This window comes from Triturus cristatus, chromosome 9 (assembly GCF_964204655.1).
Source record: "Triturus cristatus chromosome 9, aTriCri1.1, whole genome shotgun sequence".
Taxonomy (NCBI): Eukaryota; Metazoa; Chordata; class Amphibia; order Caudata; family Salamandridae; genus Triturus; species Triturus cristatus.
Window position 1 is genome coordinate 588491277 of NC_140592.1, and position 17897 is coordinate 588509173.

At 50.5% G+C, this 17897-nt stretch overlaps 1 protein-coding gene across 1 annotated transcript in view; it reads right to left on the minus strand.

The window, feature by feature from the left end:
- SAE1 (SUMO1 activating enzyme subunit 1) overlaps positions 1–17897 on the minus strand; it is a 382599-nt gene that overhangs the window by 33671 nt on the left and 331031 nt on the right. The gene's annotated exons all lie outside the window — the stretch shown is intronic.

Consider the following 17897-nt stretch of genomic DNA (forward strand, 5'->3'; position numbering starts at 1 on the left):
CTGTGAGACTATGATACCAAAGGGAGAATATAAAAAATACAATTGTAATAAGTTGGAGAAGGATTTACTTTATTAGTCTTTACCTCACTTATAGAGGGTTAAAAATCAACATAGGAAGGGGTATCTGTTTAAACCAAAAAACACATCATCAACAATTTAATGGTCAACATGTTTCTACACTAAATGCAATAGTCCCAGGGTCTCGGGACATTCTTCAGGACGAGAGGGACATTAACTCCTGGGAGCCTCTTACTGTCCACTGTGTGTGTGGTGTCAATTATTGGTAATAATTTCATTGCCATGTATGTCAGGGAGCTACAGGTTTCACCATACCCGTAGGATGATATCATGTAAAACCCAAACAAAAGACAGTATTCACCTTGAAAGTCCAGCAAGTAAAAACTTGTTTAACCTGACCGGGCATATAGCTTTTGAATGTAGGAATTAATGTTCCTTGTGATTCTACCCATATTAACCATTATCCAAACCACCGGCTATGAAAACGCAGCAAGCTCACATGTGAAAAGGTGCGCTGGCGATGTAATTTTTCATTGGTTTCATTGTTATTTTTCTCCAGTCACTCACACTGCCATTCAAAATGGAACCAGTCAAACCTTTGTTGTTTCTGTCCTATTATAATACACCGACCTACAGCGGCTCTGGTGTTAATGACTATAGATTCCTTTACAATTTATACACAAGTTGGAAACGTGCTGTAAAGCACCTGCCAATTTGAATATGTGGCAGCTGAAGAATGTATAATTATCCACATTAGGCATGTATAAGAAGGGCACACATTCCATCATGAGTAGTGAAGCAGTACGCTAATAAATGTATTTACTTAAACCACGAGAACTTCAAACTTGAACAATTCTTTGATCAGGCCTTCTCCAGTTGTATTTACATTGGCATGTGATCCATCTCCCTGTGCTAAAGTAGAGCGCTGAACTCGATCTCATCATTTACATAAATTTTGTCTGTACGTAATTTGAAAATCTATCCTTCATATAGAAGCTTCTGTTTCATGTTTTGTTCATCACTTCCAAGATTCAATGTCTCTGTCGCTGTCCAATGTAAACTGATGGTAGTGTGATGCCTTTCTGCACACTGGTTGATTAATTTGGCTGGAATCTCGGCAGATCTGACGCTTCATTAAAGCTCAAAAACTTTGGGTCTCACTTTTCGGGTTGCCATGCCTAGCTATTTCAAATTACACAGGCATGTCAATCTATATACCACATTTTGACTGTTGCAGTTTGTGTCTCACCTCTGTTCTTCCATTATCATGTTTCCCAGCTGATGCGGAGGAATATGGCAGTTTGACCCGGAACTCTGTCTCCCTGACGCCGCATTTCACCCCTAACAGTGAGCTAATTTTTCCATCCGCACTTCAAAATACCAGGCCAGGTCAGCGGAACATGTGAAGATGGAGGCACTGACCCAAAACTGTCTCTGACGCCACCACAAGATCGAGCACCATATTTGAAAACGAGTGCCCGGCAGCCCTTAATATGGCGACCTCAACTGCCGCATCGCAGCGTTCACCATAACTACAGTGAATCAATAACTACCTGGCATCATCCAGCTGAACGACAGCTAAGATAACCCCTGCTAACCCCCTTGATAGCTTGGCACGAGCAGTCAGGCTTATCTCAGAGGCAATGTGTAAAGCATTTGAACAAAACACACAGTAACACAGTGAAAACACCACACCAGTTTATAAATATAACCTATCATTATCTGAATAAAACAAGACCAAAATGACAAAAATCCAACATACACAAGCAAAGTTATCACTTTCAAAAGATTCAAAACAGTTCAGTCCATAGGAAACTATGGATCTGTCACTTTTATAGCAAAGCATCTGGGATGCATCAAAATCAAAGACAAAAGCAGGTGCTGGGGAGATGCGGTGCCGGAAAGCGAAGCGTTGATTCCTTACGCACAGGGGAGGTGATGTGTTGATTCCTTACTGCCAGAGGAGGTGATGCGTCGATTCCTTGCTGGGGTGCAGAAGAGGTGATGCAAGGTGATGCATCAAACCCTGGCCATCAGCGGAGGTAATGCGTCGAACTTCGGACATACGGCCTAGGTTTCTTACTGCCGGGAAGCGTCGATGAAGAACTTGATGAACAGGTGCAATGCGTCGAAAATCCAAACCAGCTAGGTCGATGTGGCAGCAGTGAAACAAGGGCTGCGTTGATTTTCCAGCTGCGTGGCAGGTGATGCAACAATATCTGCAGCTGCACAACAACGCCTACATCGGAGTCAGAGCAGGTGCCTCAGACGTTGGAGACTCAGTGCTCAGGACTTGGGCTGCGGTGATCTTTCAGCCGCACAGCAGGCGCTGTGTTGATCCTTCGGCCGCGCTGAGGCGATGCGTCGGTTTTTCAGCCGCAAGGCGGTGCTGCGTCAGGAAAAAAAGGCGATTAAGTGCGATGCGTGGATTATCTTCTTTTCTTTGCAGCAAAGCCACCTTCAAGGGCCCAGAACTGAAAATGGCACCACTTGGCAGATCAGAACTCCCAGCAGAGGAGTTCAGGGGCTGCAGGTGAAGTCTTTGATGGTCCCGAGACTTCTTAACAGGAGGCAAGCACTCCCAAGCCTTAGGAAAACCTTGGCAAGCAGGATACAGAAAGCAGTGTCCAGCCCTTTCACTGCCCAAGACAGAAATAGTAAGCAGCACATGGAGCAAAGTGGCAGTCCCTCCAGACAGATTCTCCAGCTCTTCTTCTTGGCATAATGTCCTCTTAGTCGAAAAGTGTTCTGAAGTTATTGCGTCATAGCTCCAGTACTTATATCTGCTTCTGCCTTTGAAGTGGGCAAACTTCAAAGGAAAGACTTTGTAGTGGCCAAGACCCTGCCTCTAACTGACTTTGCTCCAGTCACAATACAGGTGGTGCAGACAGCTTTGTGTGAGGACAGGCACAGCCCTATTCAGGTGTCGGTGACAACTCTTCGCATCATCCAACCTCAGGAAGACCCATCAGCCTGGTGATGGCCCATCGAACAAGTTACTTACCTTCTGTAACGATATTTCTGTAAGAAACATTAGTTAGTTAGATTCCTCACCTTAGAATATCCCCGCGCGTCAGGCTGGATCCGGAAAGATTTTTTCATCAGCAATACCCTTGCGCATCGTCTGCGGCTCCGTGTCCGTCGACGTGATCGCCGGGATAACGGAGTACTTAGACGCCGCCCTCGCGCGCTGACGTCAGTTCTTGTACATAGCTTTTCCGCGCCAGGAAGGCAGAGCTATGCAAGAGACCGACACTGGTGCCAAGAATCTAGGGCCCTGAAAGGGATGACCTTAACCCTAGATATCGGTTCGCAGAACAGGGAGGATGGGTGGGGCGGTGAGGAATCTAACTAACTAATGTTTCTTACAGATATATCGTTACCGAAGGTAAGTAACTTGTTCATCTGAAAGAACCACGTTAGTTAGATTCCTCACCTTAGAATAGATACCCCAGCAATACCAACCCCGGTGGTGGGTCTGCGAACCAAGATCACACCAGGAAGTCCTGGAGAACGGAACGGCCAAAGAAGCCGTCTCTCCGGACTTGGCTGTCTAGGCAATACTGTTTGGCAAACGTGTGCAGCGAGGCCCACGTTGCTGCCTGACAAAGGTCCTGCAAAGGGACTCCCCGTCCCAGGGCAGTAGTCGCCGCTGTGGCCCGAGTGGAATGGGCCCTCAGCCCCACAGGAGGTTCCTTCTTAGCTAAGGAATAACAGGCATTAATGCACAAAACGACCCACCGAGAGATGGTTCGCTTGTGCACCGCCCGCCCCTTCTTAGCGCCCACGTAGCCAACAAAGAATTGGTCGTCCACCCGGAACGAATAGTTTTACCTGTCGGTGTAGTTTTGCAGCTTGAAGATCTTTCTGGATTCACTATGCTGTGCATTATTCCGCGGTCTGGTGGTTGGGTCCGGAATCGTAGTCTTTCTTCCTTTTTTTTGTAGCCCAGGTGGGCGTCGACGTCCCACCATTTGGTGTACCTCTCGTGACGTCGCCACGCTTGCTGCGGAAGCTCCCATCTTGGGGCGCCATCTTCGGATTTTTTTTTTGTGTTCTGTTTGTGAATCCTAGGCAATTTTATTATTTTCTCCTCAATTATATCCTTTTACACACTTCTCTTAAGTCTCTGCTTGTTCTCTATTCTGTCTTTCCACCTTCTTCTCCAGCCTCATCTTTCTGGCGGAGGTGGGTGGGTTCGCTAGTGAATCCAGAAAGATCTTCAAGCTGCAAAACTACACCGACAGGTAAGAAACTATTCGTTTTGCAGCGTGAATCTTTCTGTATTCACTATGCTGTGCATAGACTTTTTTGCGGTTTGTCATCTTTGTGGCGGCTGGGTGGAAGATGAGCGTTGGTCGTTGAATATATGTTGAAGCACCTTCTGTCCTACTTGTGCTTCCTTGTTCATTTGTATATCCACGCAGTAGTGCCTAGTGAACGTGTGCACTGAAGCCCATGTTTCCGCCAGGCATATGTCTTAAATGGGTGTGTTAGCCAGAAAAGCAATTGTTGCTCCTTTCTTCCTTGTGGAGTGGGCTCGTGCCCCTTCCGATAATTCTTGCCCTGCCCGTTTGTGGCAGAATTGTATCGTCAGGGCGATCCATCGAGCGATGGTGCTTTTTGTTACTGGTCCAGGAATCTGGTTGCGAAGGACACAAAAAACTGCTTCGTTTTCCTGTGCTCCTTGGTTCTCTCGATGTAGTGCATCACCGCCCTTCTTGCGTCTAGAGTGTGAAGTGCCCTTTCTGCGCTTGTGGCTGGGTTCTGAAAGAAGCTCGGTATTTGTATTGTCTTGTTCATATGGAATGCCGGCACCACCTTCGGCATGAAGTGTGGGAACGTTCTCATTACGACCCTGTCCTTGTGTATTTGGATGCAAGGTTCTTGCAGTGTTAGTGCTTGCAGCTCGCTTACTCTGCACAGCGAGGTTATTGCCACCAGAAAGGCTGTCTTCATTGTCAGCATTTGTAGTGAGGCCTTGTGGATGGGCTCAAAGGTGCCTTCATAAGTTCCGTCAGGACTATGTTGAGGTTCCATGCCGGCGGCGGCATCCTCTTTGGTTGCGCTATTCTTTTCGCCCCTTCCAGGAATCTCTTCACTACTCGTGATGTAAAGAAACTTTCCCCCGTCTCACCACGTGTGTAAGCTACAATCGCTGCTAGGTGTACCCTTAGCGAGGATGAACATAGTTTAGCCTTTAGTAGTTGTGTGAGGTATCTCAGCACCGTTGATTCCTTTGTCAACTTGTACTGCAGTTTCTTTTTGCTGCACCATTGTGTGAACCTCTTCCATTGTTCCCCATGGCATTTTCGTGTCGTTGATCTCCTTGCCACCCGGAGCACTCGCATGGTGCTTTGTGGTAGCTTAAGGTGTGCGAGCTCTATGTCTTCAGGAGCCATGCCGCTAGGCTGAGGCTCTCTGGCTCTGGGTGTAGAACTTCACCGTTTGCATGGTGAGTAAGTCTTTCCTTTTGGTGAACTTGTGGGGTGGCCCCTGTGCCATTTCCATTATTTGTGAGTACCAGGTCTGTCTCGCCCACTGTGGTGCTACTAGGATCAGTGTCATGTTGCTGGTCCTGCACTTGTTGAGTACCCTGGGTATCAGTGGTATTGGGGGAAAAGCGTAGGCAAATGTTTTTGACCAGCTTATCCATAGGGCGTTCCCCTGGGATTGTTTCTCTGGTTGCCTGGATGCGAAGTTTTGGCATTTTGCATTCAGGTGTGTTGCAAACAGGTCTATCGTCTGTGTACCCCACCTTCTGAATAGCCTTTGCGTTTCCTGTCCATTGAGCTCCGACGAGTGGGATGCTGAAGTCTGCCTGCTGAGCCAGTCTGCTTCCACATTGTCCTTCCCTGGTAGGTGTATGGCCAGCAGGTCTAGTTTGAGTGGGATGGCCCATCTCCAAATCTCCTGTGCCAGGTTGGATAGAGGGAATGATTAGGTTCCTCCCTGCTTGTTGATGTAGAACATCGTTGTTATGTTGTCTGTTTGTATCAACACCTTCTGGTTGTACAGTTTTTTTTGGAAGGCCTTCAGGGCTAGGAATACGGTCTTCAATTCCAGGTAGTTGAGGTGTCTGACCGCATCTGCTGGAGTCCACAGACCACTCACTCTGAGCTTGTTCATATGTGCTCCCCATCCTATCTGGGATGCGTCTGTGGTGATGGTCACCGTTGGGCGTGGTGGTGTCAAGGGCTTCCCTATTGTTATGTTCTCCTTGTTCCACCACGCTATCTCTTCTTGCACTGCGTGCGTTACAACCACTAAATCCTCCCAATTTCCGGTTGCTTGTGACCATTGCTGTAGCAGCCATTCCTGGAATGGTCTCATGTGTAGGCGTACATTGGGGACTAGGTGAATGCATGACGCCATAACCCCCATGATCTTGCTTGCTGTCCTCACTGTCTGAGCTCGCCCCTTCTGGTAGAGGCGCGTCTCCCTCAGCAGGGCCAGTGTTCTCTTGTCGCTGGGGATCACCGTTCTCTGTATGGTGTTAATATGTGCCCCCAGGAAGTTCTTCACCTGTTCCGGTTCCATTGAGGATTTCCCCCAGTGTATGGAGAATCCCAGCTTTGATAGCGTCCTTGTGACCTGCTGTGCGATTTCCTCGCATGTTTCGTGTGAACTTGCTTTTATTAGCCAGTCGTCGAGATAAGGGTATACATGAATCCCTTCCCTCCGCAGGTACGCCGCCACTGCCGCAAGGCACTTTGTGAAAACCCTTGGTGCGGACTTTAGTCCAAATGCCATGGTTGTGAACTGGTAGTGTTCTTTGTTGATGGAAAATCTTAACAGATGTTTGTGCTGCCTGTTCATTGGGATGTGCAGGTAGGCATCTTTGAGGTCCACGTGGACATGAAGTCTCCGTCTCTCATCTGAGGGAGTACCTCTTGTAGGGACGTCATTTTGAATTTTTGTGTCCTTAAGTACTTGTTTAAAACCGTAGATCCAGGATGGGTCTTAATGTTTCGTCCACCTTTGGAACCAGGAAGTAGTTTGAGTACACTCCCTTGTTCCTTTCTTTGAATGGTACTGGTTCTATGGCCTCCTTTTGGAGTAGTTCTTGTGCTTCCTCTCGGAGTTGCACTAGCTCCTGCCCCGAGTGTTCCCTTCTCTTTGGTTTTCTGTTTGGTGGTTTTCTTTCCAACTCTATGCAGTATCCAAACTGTATGATGTTGAGTATCCATTTGTCTGTTGTTATCTTTTTCCACTCCTGGAAAAAACGTCTCAGCCTGCCGCCTACTGGTGTTGCATGTTCGTTGGCGTTTGGTCTGGGTAATCTCTTGTTGAATTTTTTGTGCTCTACCCTCGGAGGGATCTTGTGGGTGAGCACGCTTCGCCGGGCAGAGTCACTTTGAGGCGGGTTGTTCTCCCCCTCTTCGTCTTTGCCCTCGTCCGTTCCCCCTACTGCGAAAGGACTGGCCCCGAGGCTGGTACTGCCAAGTTTCTGCTGCCCCTGCTGGCCGTGGTTGTCACCCTGGTGGCCCTGCTGGAATGTCTGGTGTGACGTTCCCGGCTGGTTTCCGCCCCTTCCTTATGGTCTCTGTGTCGGAGTAGCTCTTCTCATCCCTCTGAATTGCAGGGCCCCCATGGACCTTGCTGTTTCGTTATCTTTCTTGAGTTGGGTTAATTTTTCATCCACAGGGGCTCCGAACAGCGTATCCCCATTGAAGGGGGTGTTCAGGATGTTGTTCTGGACTTCTGGCTTGAAGCCTGAGTTCCTGAGCCAGGCCTGCCTTCTTTCCGTTATCCCTATTGCCATCAACCTGCCTGATGTTTCAGCTCCATCTAAGGCCGTTTTAAGGCAAGAATTCGCAATATTCTTCCCTTCCTCCACCAGGTGCGAGGCTCTTTGCTGGAATTGTTCGGGGAGGTGCTTGATTAGCTGCCCCATTTCGTCCCAATGTTGGTATTGGTGTCTGTTTAGTATGGGATTGGAGTTCGCCATGCGCCAGTGCATTGCCACGTTTCTTTCAATCTTCCTCCTGTCAGGTCCATCCTCCTGCTTTCCCTGTCTGGTGGTGGGCAAGAGGTTGCCAGGACATTAGCCCTTTTCCTGCCAGTAGACACAATGATGGAGTTCGCTGTGACGGATCCCTTGATGTAGGAAGGGTCCTGGGAGGAGTGCTTATACTTCTTCTCCGTCCTAGGTGTGATGGACCTGCATGCTGCTGGGTCCCCGAACGCCTCCTTCCCCTGGTCCATGACACTTTGTAGCATGGGGAGGAACTGGCTCCTTGTTTGAATGGTGAGCAGCGTTTCCAGTAAACAGTCTGCTTTAGGCTTTTCTTCCTCCAGCTTGACCCCAAAAGCTGCTGCTGCACTTTTGATGACCATATTGTAGGCCCCAATGTCATCAGGCGGCGAAGGCCTCGAAGGGTAAGTCTCCACAGGCTCTTCCGGGTTTTCGGCGGCGAGGTCCTGCCACTCCAGGTCCCGTGTCGTCGACGGCGCCGAGCCGTAGTTTGTTTGTTGGTCATCATCTACTTCTCCCTCATAGTATAGGTCCTCTTCTTCATCTCCGGGAGTTATCGGCGGTTCTTCGGCGTCAAACTCCTCCTGTTACTCGACGTCTACGATGCCAGACTGTGGTTTTGTTGGAATCGTGTATCTTTTCATTTTGTCGTCAAACTCCTTCTTTCTTTGTAGGATGCTCTCCATTTCTGCCTCGAGCCTCCTCTTCTTTCTTTCCAACTCTGTGGCCTGTTCGGCGTTGAGCGCGGGTCTTTTTGCTGGAGCCGGCGTCGACGCGACCTTCTCTTTCGAAGCCAAGCGCCCCAGTTCTTGGCCTTGCTTCGACGACCTTGGCTTTTCGCCGGTCTTCGCCACCTGGGAGTCCTTTTCGAAGGATCCGCCGGGCCGTTCGTCCTTGGGTGCAGCTGCGGTCGTCGAAATTTTCAGCGCCGGTGCTCCTTTCGAGGACTTCGACTCTGATTTTTGAGAGTCTGACTCTTTCGGGGCCCTGTCGCGGGTTTAGTGTTCGACGTCTCTCCTACCTTATCAGACGTTCTCTTATCGGTCTCTGCGACCGTGAAGTCATCTGGTCCCTCGGCGACGTTGTCTTCCTAGTCGGTGGAGAGGCCCAGTTTGTACAGCGACGGGGCCTGTCCCTTGCCCTGCATGTTGTAATTGGCTCTCCTCTGTCACTCTCTAACCCGGAGTGTCTTCGGTGTGAAGACGGAACAGGCGTTGCAGTCTTTGCTCTCGTGGTCGACTGGCAGGCAAAGATTGCAGACCGGGTGTTGGTCCTTCTGCGCGTATTTATGGTGGCAGTAACGGCAGAATTTAAAGGATGTCTTGTCCATTCCTGCGCTCAGTGTCCCTGAGTGCGCATTCTCCATTGGACGTCGAAGATCTCGAGGTTCTACTCCTTCTTCGTCGTCCCGGCTTGTCGATCTTGTTCTCTGTAGTCTTCCTCAACTTCATCTCGAAGAAACTCGTGCTTTTTCTTCTTTTCTTCCCAAAAAACTCTGGAGCTTCACAGTGACGATCCAGACCCAACGGCGGAAAAAAGAATCTGAAGATGGCGCTCCAAGGTGGGAGCTTCCGCAGGAAGCGTGCCTACGTCACGAGAGGTACACCAAATGGTGGGACGACAACGCCCACCTGGGCTACAAAAAAAAAAAAAAGGAAGAAAGACTACGATTCCGGAACCAACCACCAGACCGCGGAATAATGCACAGCATAGTGAATCCAGAAAGATTCACGCTGCAAAACTGTTTTGTGCGGTCCAGATAGAAGGACAGCACCCGTTTTGGGTCCAGACGGTGGAGCCTCTCTTCCTCTTTCGAGGGATGCGGAGGCGGAAAGAAGGTGGGCAATGTAACAGCAGTTACCACCTTAGGGAGAAAGGACGAGTCCTGAGAACAACCTTGTCCGGATGGACAGAAAGGAAAGGAAGCTTAGAAGATAAAGCCAGGAGCTCACTCACCCTTCTAGCAGAGGTGATGGCAACCAGGAAAGCAGTCTTAAGAGTCAGAAGACGAAGGGGACAATTATGAAGTGGCTCAAAGGGAGCGCACATCAGATAGGTCAACACTAGGTTCAAATCCCACTGAGGCATTACGAAAGGGACAGGAGGAAACATGTGAGTAATGCCCTTAAAGAATCGAGAAACAACAGGGTATTTAAAAGAGAAGGCTGATCAGGAAGCCGTAAGAAAGCAAAAATAGCCGAAAGGTATCCCTTGAGGGTGCCCAGAGCAGAGCCCTGCTGGGCCAGGGAAAGAAGAAAGAGGAGAATCGCGGAAAGGGGATCCACAGCCTTTGCTGTGCACTATGCCACAAATTTGTTTCACCTGCAGGCGTATACCGATTTTGTGGAGGGACGCCTGGCTGCCAGAATGACATTACAGACTTCAGGAGGCAAGTCAAATGGCATCAACTGTCGCCGCTCAATCTCCACGCATGGAGGTGGAGGCTGGACAGGTTCAGGTGGAGGACCGTCCCCTGCTGCTGCGACAGAAGGTCCTCCTGAAGAGGCAGTCGAATCGGGGGATCGATCGATAGACTGGGTAGCTCGGGATACCAGTATCGTCGTGCCCAATCCGGAGCCACAAGCATGGCTTCGGCCCGGTCGCGCCTGATCTTCTTCAGCACTCTGGGCAGAAGTGGTATAGGCGGAAAGGCATACAACAGACCGCAACTCCACTCGCGACGAAAAAGCGTATCCGAGCGAGTGCCGCCTTGTAAATTCCAACGCGCAGAACTGATGACATTGCGCGTTCTTTTCGGTGGCAAATAGATCTAACCAAGGCTCTCCCCACTGCCGAAAGCGTCCTTGCGCCACGTCCAAGTTCAGACACCATTCGTGATCCATCATGCACCGGCAGCTGAGTTCGTCCGCTCTGGCGTTCAGAGAGCCCGCCAGGTGTTGAACCACCACGGTGATGCCCTGATGTTCCAGCCATGTCCAGAGGTGCAGAGCCTTCCGACAAAGGGTCCACGACCCCACCCCGCCCTGTTTGTTGCAATACCACATGGCGGTGGTGTGGTCCGTGAACACCTGCACTACACTCCCCCGAACAGAGGGAAGGAATGCCTTCAGTGCAAGTCGGATCGCCCACAGCTCCAATAGGTTGATATGGAGCCGGGACTCCGCCGGAGACCAGAGGCTTCTGATCTTCGCGTCTCCCATGTGGCCCCCCCCCATCCCAGGAGGGACGCATCCGTCACCACTACGTGCTCCGGTTGTGGTAGGGAGAGGGTTCTGCCACTGACCCAATCGCAGTCCGTGAGCCACCACTGCAACTGTCTTGCAGTGCCTCCGAGATCAGGACGTGGTCGGACAGGTTGCCACGATGCTGGGCCCACTGAAACTTCAGATCCCACTGCAGAGCCCGCATCCGCCACCTGGCGTGATGTACCAGCAGGATGCAGGAGGCCATCAGACCCAGGAGCCGCAGCACCAACCTGACCGAAACCCGGGATAAAGGCCGAAAGATCGGAATCAGAGCCTGAATATCCCGAACCCGCTGTTCCGGAGGATAGACCCGGAACTGCGCCGAGTCCAGAACCGCTCAGATGAAAAGGAGCTTCTGGGAGGGACTCAGATGCGACTTCGGCACATTGATGGAAAACCCCAGCAAATGCAGGAGGTCGGCCGTAGTCTGGAGGTGGGAGATGACCGTGAACCGCAGGTAACGCCAGTGGGCCGGCAGGATGGGGATGTGGAAATAAGCGTCTTGCAAGTCCCACGCTACCATCCAGTCTCCAGGGTCTAGGGCAGCCAGAACCTGAGCTAAGGTGAGCATTTTGAACTTCTCCTTCCGGAGGAAGGCGTTGACGCTCCTGAGGTCCAAGATAGGGCGTAGGCCCCCTTTGCCCTTCTTGGGAACCAGAAAGTAGTGGGAATAACAACCCCGACCTACTTCTGGGCCAGGAACGCGCTTGATGGCCCCCTTGGCCAAGAGAGCCGTAACTTACTCCTGCAATAGTTGCAAATGATCCCCCGACATGCGGTGGAACTGCGGTGGCATGGTTGGAGGGGTCGCCTTGAAGGGGAGGGAGTAGCCCCTTCAGACGATTTGCAGCACCCACCTGTCCGATGTGATGGTACGCCAGTGGGGCAGGTGATGGCGAACTCTGCCTCCCACTGGCATGGAATGGGCCTGAAAGCTCGGACTAGGAGGGCTTTGAGGCGGATGCTGCTGGGGCAGATGTGGCCAGACCGGCTCTCTGTCCCCCTGCTCCGCCTCGGCGGAAGCTACATCCGCGTTGAGGCTGGTTCTGCGGCCTGTGGCTAGACGGACGTGAGGGGGCGCCCCTTCCTTGGCCACGAAAGGGGCGAAAAGCGGAAGTTTGCAGGCGCGGGCCGAGAGGCCCAAGGACTTGGCCGTAGCCCTGGAGTCCTTAAAGCGCTCCAGCACACTATCCGCTTTGTCGCCAAAAAGGCAACGGCCATCGAAGGGCATGTCCATGAGGGTGCTCTGGACATCCCCGGAGAAATTCGTGGATCTCAGCCAGGCGTGGCGACGAATCGCCACCGTGGTCGCGATTGCCCTGCCCAGCAAGTCAGTTGTGTCCAGCCCACATCGTATCTAATACCGTGCCACATCCCGCCCCTTGGCAAGAGCCTTGGCGAGCCGTGTCTGGGACTCCTCCGGACACTGGGGCAGCACGTCCGCCACCGTATCCCACAAGGAGTGGGTGTAACGGTCCAAAAGGCACGCGGTGTTGATAGACCGAAACCCCAAACTAAGGGAGGAGAACAGTTTCTTCCCAAACTGTTCCAACCTTTTGGATTCCCGATCCGGGGGAGCAGACGGGAAGGCGGTCTGGGAGGTAGAGGCCTGGATAACCAGGCTCTCGGGCGTGGGGTGCACAGACAGAAAGCTGGGGTCGCCTGGGGCCGGTGGCGCCGGGCCACGTTCCGGTCCACAGGAGGGACTGTGGAGGGCTTGGACCAGGTGCCCATCAGAACGTCCGTCAGTGCTTCATTGAATTGCAGCAGAGGCTCCGATGAGCTTACTGGCTGTTGAAGCACTTCAGTGAGGAGATTAGTCCTCACGGCCACTGCAGGGAGCTCCAGCCGGAGAGCTTCAGCAGCCCTGCGCAGCACCACAGAATAGGTAGCACCCTCCTCCGTAGCCACGGCGGGAGGAAAGATGAAGCCAGTGTCAGGGGAGGTGTCAAGACCACTGGCATCCCTCAGCTCTTCTGCCCAGTCCTGAGATAACTTGCGCTGTTGTGCCAGAGGGTCCTCAGACCCCTCCCAGTCATCCCCGTCATCCAACTCCTGGTAGACAGGTGGAATGGTCGGAGCCGGGCGGAAGATGAACCTGTCATCCATCGGAGCCGGGCGGTGCCGCTCCGACGCCGGGCCCGGACCGGGACTAAACCTGGGAACGACATCCTCCGAAGACGGCACCAGAGGCGGCACCGAAGGGGTCGATGCCGGCGGAGGGGTCGTAAGGTCGACCGGGGTAGACCGGGATCCAGGCCTGGATCCCACGGGGCCTGCGGCGTTTGGACCGAAGTCGACGACGGCGCCAAAGCCGCCAGCTCGCTAGGCCTCCCAGTCGAGCCTGCGGGTCCGAAGGAGCGCCGGCAGGCTTTGACGGCGGAGTCAGACTCCTCTTGGCCACGAGGAAGTCACTGATCTCCGCCGGAGTCGCGTCAGACCCAGGGAACGGAGGGTATGGGGTCGGACGTGACTCCTGCGGCTCCGATGGGGCCGCATGGGTGGTGCCACCCGAACCCTCAGCCGAGTTGCGCAACCGGCGAGGGGAGTCAGAAGAGCGATGCGCCTCTTCGACTTCTTGCTGCGCCTCGACTTACCGTTATGCGAGGACTTTGACCCCGACGAACAGTGATGGCTGTGGCTCCGCGACCGGTCCCTCGACCTCCTCCTCGACCGGGACCTTGAGCAGCGCGGAGCCGACTGCCGGATCTCAAGCAGCCTAGCCTTCGAGGTCAAGGCCCGGCAGTCGAGGCACAACTCGGCATCATGGTCGGCCCCAAGGCAGTAGAGACACCGGCGGTGGTGATCCGTGACACACATCAGGCGGTGACAGGCGTCACATGGTTTGAATCCAGGCATCCCTACCGGCACCAGAGTCTAGGTCAACTGGAAATGGGAACCAAAAGAGTTCAAAAAGTTTAGTCAAAAAGTGACTAAAAGGGTATGCTCTTCCAGGATCGGCGCATACTGGCACGGAAAAAAGAAGAACTGACGTCTGCGTGCGAGGGCGGCGTCTAAGTACTCAGACGACGTCATCCCAGCGATCACGATGCCGAACACGGATGCGGAGCCGCAGACGACGCCTAGCGACGCGCAAGGGTATTGCTGACGAAAAAATCTTTCCGGATCCAGCCTGATGCCTGGGGATATTCTAAGGTGAGGAATCTAACGTGTTTCTTTCAGATAGGATGTACAGGGCACACCTCAACTCGCTTCATGTGACTGTCTAGAGTGAATGCACAAACAGCCCAACTGTAAGTCTAAACCAGATGTGGGTAACACAGGCAGGCAGGGGCACAGAATAGTAAAGCAAGAAAATTTCTATTTTTCTAAAAGTAGCATTTTTTAAACACACAATTAAAAAACAACTTCACTAAAAGATATATCTTTACATTTTAAGTTTAGGGTCCCTAAACTCCACATCTTTATATTTTCCCAACTGAAAGTTACACTTGCAAGAGGTTATAAGGCAGCTCCAACGATAACCTACGGGAGAGAAAATTCTTGCAATAGAGAAAAAAAACGAATTAGTAGTATTTCACTATCGGGACATGTAAAACACACCAGCACATGTCCTACCTTTTAAATACATTGCACCCTGCCCATGGGGCTACCATGACCTACGTTAGGGGGTGTCTTACATGTAATAAAAGGAAAGGTTTGGGCCGGGCAAATGGGCCAGGTTGACAAGGCAGTTCAAAATTGCACACACAGACACTGTAGTGGCAGGTCCGAGACATTGTTAAAGGACTATTCAGGAGGGTGGCACAATCAGTGCTGCAGGTCCACTAGTAGCCTTTAAAGTCCCGGGCACACACAGTGCACTTTACTAGGGACTTACCAGTAAATCAAATATGCTAATCATGGATAACAATCATAATCACAATTTACACAGGGAACACTTGCCCTTTCGCACTGATCGGCAGTGGTAAAGTGCCCATAGTTCTAAAACCAACAAGATTTAAATGCAGCACACAACCAAAAAACACAGGAGGTCAGGATCAAAAAATGACAGGGGGAAAAACAAGGCTAAGATGCCAGGTCCAACATAAAGAGGCTATAAAAGGACCATAAAGGTATTGGTATCCCACAAGCTACTATAAAAACACCATTCTGGCACTTGCCACAAAGATACAGACAACCCAGCCAGCTTTGATACACTTGACACAGGCCACCTGACCACCTGACCACGGCATCTGCGCTGGATTTTACACAGCCTGTGAACCATTGTGTCCATATAGCTTACTATTTGGGTTTGGTGGGCTCGACCAGAAGTGTGCAAGGTAATCAAGTTGAATACACTAGTTAATCAAAACTACAAGGGACCAAGATATAATGGCAAAAAGGATACAAGCCAATCATCTCTGGTGGGTATACATGATACGCTAAAATCTTTGGTGACCTTCTAAACCTGTACTAAATCTGTACTGTAGGTTTGGCCTCATCCATCCGGGCTGAGAAAGATACCTAGCAGTTCGGCCTCATCTACCTGTGCAGAAAACAGACTTCTAGCAGTTTCAGCTTCAATCAAATCACATCCCCATTCCAACCTCATTCTAACCTCAGTAGTCGACGACGAGAAAGACAAAGACGTCAGGATGGCTGAAAAAGACACATAATCTGCAACAAAAAGGACATAGTCGGAACTCCTAACTGTGGATTCACCCATCAACAGCAAGGCTGAGCTTAAAACCACAATGGACTCCATTCTTAAAAAGCTTTATGTCTTAAAACTAGCCCAAACCACAAATATCAGCATGGATATCATGCAACAGTATGTAGGTATGAGATTTGACATCAAACAAATAACTGACAAATTGTCTGTAGCTGAACAACGAATTAGCGGTCTTGAAGATAAATCTCTCTGTAAAATAAAACCTCAGCTCCCTCCACAAAATCTCAAAGTCAATGCAACGTTCCATCGCTGAATTGGAAGATAGAAATAGGATGAGTAACATACGACTCTTTGGTTTTCCTGAAAATTGTGAAAGACAACATGGCTCATGCATTACCTTTCTGGAAGACTATATCCCTCTCAATACTTACATCTCCTTTGACCGCATCCCAACACAACAGAACAACCATGCTGTTTCAATTGGGCAGCCAAGACCAATAATCTGCAAACCCATCAGATTTTGGCACATGGAACTAATTCTGGAGTTCATATGCAAAAACAAATGCATTACTTGGGAAGGCCACCTGATTACCAACTGGCAATATTAACTCAATACCACAGACCAAACGAGAAAAGGATTCCTCCCCCTTAGGCCCAAACTGCGTAGCATGAACATTCCCTTCTCTTTTTCATGCCCTGTTAGATTTCGTATTATCTACAAAGATGGACACTTCTTCTAATACAGGGACGTTGTAAAGTATTTTTACTTTTTTTATAATGCTCCTACTGTATTTCTTACTACAAAGTCAGTTATTCATAAATTATAACACTGTTTCTCAGTCAGAATATATAGGCAACCTCTGGATCTTTTAGAGGGTAATCTGGGTAGAGAGCTAACTGCTATTCGTTCACAACTGACGTTCTGGGGTACACTACCACGATCAGTAACGGGTCGAAAGGCCCTAACCAAAATTGTGATGCTCCTCTATTATTTCGTAAATCTCCCACTATATATCCCCCCTCCTCCTTTTTTCCCCATAGAGAAACTAGTGCGAGATTTAATCTGGGGCAGCTCCCGGCATCGGGTAGCGATAAGGAAACTTTACTTGCCCATGAATCAAGGCCTTGCAGCTCCAAATCTAGAACAATACGACTTGGCGGCTCAACTGCAATGGGTGGCGAGGTGGTTGGCAGGTCGCCATCTCTGTGACACAGCGGCCGACTTTCTGCCTTGCCCCTTGACTTGGTTGGGCTGTACCACCCCTGCACGAAGACAAACCCCCCTAAATCGCTGCCTGTTAAGGTAGCCCACAGATGTTACAGCAGAAGCCTCTATATTACTAGACATGTCATACCATATGAGCCTGCTATATCGTTGGAGGGAACGCCCAGAGGACAATTGATAACCAACGCCACTAAGCTACAGAGCTGGCATGACACGGGGATCGGGAGAGGACCCTCATCCTTTACAATACCTTAGTGAAAGAAGGTGGATTACACCCAGGTAAATTCTTACTACACCATTCACTACTAGGGGGTACTAGCTTCCAAATGGGGAGACTTCATTACAGACCCTCAAATACACCTCACTGTGCAGTATCTACACATAGTGGGAAACGGTGGACACCTCATCCGATGGTTTGCAGCAACGCTCAGACAACACACAGCAATCATGTTGCTACCCCTCCGACATCACTAAGAGGAAGACTTGAAACGACCATTTACAGATGCTGAATGGGCTTCCGTACTTGAAAGCCTGGTGTGTATACCCAGAAACGTACGTCTACGCCAAATACAATACTATATTACACAAAGGGCATACCTCACGCCTGCTAAAGTTAATCGATACTACAATCACACAGATGATGCATGTCCCTGCTGCTCCCATGGAGATGCCGATCTTCTACATATGCTATGGGAGTGCCCCAACCTACACAGATATTGGATAGAGGCAGAAGATAACCTCCATCGGTGCACAGATGGCTCCCTCCCATTTGAACGGTCAATATACATACTATACCTGTACCAAAGATGCCCAATACACAACATAACTTCACAGTTCATCGATCTGGGCCTGGCA